At 33.7% G+C, this 3443-nt stretch overlaps 1 pseudogene; it reads right to left on the bottom strand.

Annotated features, from left to right (window-relative positions):
- Positions 1 to 984: 984 nt before the first annotated feature.
- LOC110269146 (RNA-binding protein 2-like) lies at positions 985 to 2857 on the bottom strand (annotated as a pseudogene).
- Positions 2858 to 3443: the final 586 nt, after the last annotated feature.

Genomic DNA, 3443 nt, shown 5'->3' with positions numbered 1-3443 from the left:
TAACAAAAAAATTTGTTGCAAAAAATCAAAATTTTGAAACTAAAGAAATTTGCAACAAAAAAAGGCGGTTGCAGTATGTCCCATTACAAAAAATTTTTGTAACAAAAAATGAAATTGTTACAATTTAAAGTAATATCTTATAACAAATTTTTTTGATACAAAAATCAAAATTCGTTACAAAAGTGATAATAAATTTTGATCTTCAAAATAGTTTTGGTGACAATATATTTTTTTCTATCATAAAATTTTGTTACAAAATATAACTTGATTTTGTAACATTTTGTTTTCTTTAGTTACAAAAGCACAATATTTATTTTGTAATATTTTTTTAATATAAATTATATACATAATTTACCAAATTATTTTTGTAATTAATCGATATATTAACTATTTTACTGAACAAGTCAACATTTATATAATATGTAAAAATATAGATAATTTAAACATGCTTCGTTTAACTAAAATTATTTTAAAACAAAATAAAATTAATGTCTATATTGATTAGTTCTATAAGTTATATTTCTTACACAAGTTCAACCAAAAGTTAAAAGTTTAACATAGATTAGTGTCTCTATGAATCAAAATATTCTTGAGTCATTTAGGTAGCATGTTGTCACCATTTTAACACTCCTGTAAATAAAAAAAACGAAACAAAAAATTAGAACAACATATAATACCAATTACAATTTTTTCCATTAACTTTTATTAAAAATTTTTAGAAAAAATTTGGCAGAACCTCCCCTAAAACTTGGATATTTCCACCGTCTACGGTTCCATCAATAACAACTAATTCATTACTTATTTCTAAGCAATACACAACCAAATTTATCAAACCAAATAATAGGACATTTGTCATTTATCAACCATGATACAACTAAAATGTAATAAATAGATCCATATACAATTAAACTATACTAATAATATATGAATCATCTATGAATATGTATTAAAACCATAAATAATTTTAGGAGTACCTTTAATTGTCTAGTTTCTTTCATTGTCAAAGTGCGCTATGAAAGAGTTCATAACGATTTGTTGAGCTTCCAATTGAGTTTTCACTCTAGCTAATTCTTCATCTTGCCGTGTTCGTTGCTCTTTAAGTTTTTCTTTGAGCACATCTATTACACAAGCAAAATTCAACTAAAAAATTTAATAAATAAATTCAGTTCATTGTATATACCAAACAAGTTAATGTATCCTCTAATTTGAGAACCTTCATCTAAGTTATGACATACTTAAATGATTCAGTTAGATAATTTACATGAACAAATACAAAACTTTCTTTTGTATAATTATTCATTGATAAACAGTAAATGCTACCTTGTAAGGCATTCATTGCAGTTGTTGCACAAGCTGGATTTGCAAAATCCACAAAACAAAGAATAAGAGGATCTCCACCACGCTGTAATGAACATGCATTTCAACGTAAAAGAAGTCACAGTGAATTTCAACTAATATCCACACATTCAAAATTGGAGAAGCTAATAACATTACCAACAGTACACTTACATGTTTGGATTCTTTGCTCACAAGCCTCACTTCTCTATATCCAACAAAAGGGTAAAAAATGTCTAAGATAACATCAAGGAATGTGAAAAAATGAATTAAAACTAAAGAAAAGCTCATAAAAGAAAAGTAAATAACAGAATTGAATCCTAAAGTAGTACATCTGCAGAAAAAGGATACGAGCCATTTCCTTTCTTTTGCTATCGAAAGGGAGACCTTCAACATATAAAGTACTTGAAGCATCCGGAGGTAGAGAAACTTTTTTTGGTCCTGGCCTGGAAACTGCATCTCCTGGTAGGTGACCACCATAACCTACGAACCCTCGTCCATTTGGAGCAACATCAAGACCGACCATGACGCCCAATTATAGAAGGATCACTTAATGATTGACCTGGCAATCCACCAACCCCATTGACAATCCGAAACCACCAATTGCACTGGCTTTGCGGAATCATGAATAATGCATTACAAACATATTCAAAACAAAACAAAGAAAAAAATGATATAGTACAAATACAAGATATTGAACATTGGAATGAGGAGGATAAAGGGGAGGTCCTTACCTGAACTGACAGCGAAGGGAAGAAAAAGAGCAGCAGTGAGCCAGAGAGACCAGAGAGGCAGAGATGCAGTCATCCAGATACACTATAAAGCTTAAATCTAATTCAATTCGACAACACTGGCAGCAATGAATATAAAACTTCAATCCTAAATCAACGAATCATAAACCCTAACTAACTAAATCAGAATGACATAATGACACAATACTACTTTACATGTTGAAATTTCAAAATCACAACACTATTTACCTTCTAAATGATGCCAAAATGATGAACACATTAGCAGTAGGATGAGCAACACAAGCTACTTCAATGCTGCAACAGAATAAAACTAAACGAGATAATAAAACAACAAAATTAAAAGAATCCCACTTACCCAACTGCAGAAATATGCCAAAAAAAAAAGTGAAACCAAATAATTAGATAAAAAATCATAACCGAGAACAAATTCAGAAAAAAATCCTAAGGAAATAACAATCAGAAATATCGAAAATTCAGAAAACTTAAAATAACTAGAGGCTTTCATATGTTATGAAATTTAACAGAAGAGAGAGGAGCTGAAATTTCAAAACGCAACAGAGATGGCTGAACAAACGGCTGCACAGCGACAGAAGAGAGGCTGAACAATGACAGAACGGATACTGAACATAGGATTGAACACGCAACGGAACAGAGGCTAAGCAGAGGCTGGAAGATGATGGTTGGAGAAGCGGCAGAAGCACGGCAAAATTAACGGCGGCGGATGCACAGCGAAACAAAGGCAGAAGCTCGCAAAATAGAGGCAGAAGCATCGCGAACAAGGGCCGAACAGATGCTATGCGATGGCAGCGAAGCGGTGCGGATGCGATGGACCAAACGTGACGACGCCGGAGCGGTGCAGTATCACCATCAATGGTGACGATGGCAACGACGGCTTCGCATAGCTCCAATGGTGACAACGGCGACGGAGCTAGCAGTGACGAGGGCAGCCAGGCTCCCCTCCAGTGGCGGCAGCGCTACTTCCTCTCTCCCTTGCGTTATGACTCTCCCGACGATAACACAATGGCGGTAACGGTAGCAGTGACACCCACCGACGCCGTCTCCACTTTTCTCCCTCTTCTTCCTTCTCTTTCTTCCCCCCTCAAGCTCCCCCTCTCTCTCTCTCTTTTCTTTTCTTTTCTTTCCATGTGTATGTGTATGGTGAAGGGCTAAGTATGTGTATGTGGGGGTGGGGGTTGGAAAAAATGGCGAGGGTTAAGGCTTGGGTTTGGAGAGTATGTGTAAATTAGGTTTTTATTTGAGAACTTTAATAGAATTAGGGTTTAAAGTAGGTATTTTAAATAAAACTAGGAATAATTAAATTATTAAAATTTTAAATTCTAATAAAAAATTATCTAA

This window comes from Arachis ipaensis, chromosome B2 (genome assembly GCF_059453495.1).
Source record: "Arachis ipaensis isolate K30076 ecotype BB chromosome B2, ASM5945349v1, whole genome shotgun sequence".
NCBI classification, from domain to species: domain Eukaryota; kingdom Viridiplantae; phylum Streptophyta; class Magnoliopsida; order Fabales; family Fabaceae; genus Arachis; species Arachis ipaensis.
This window is presented reverse-complemented; position numbering and strand designations above follow the sequence as displayed.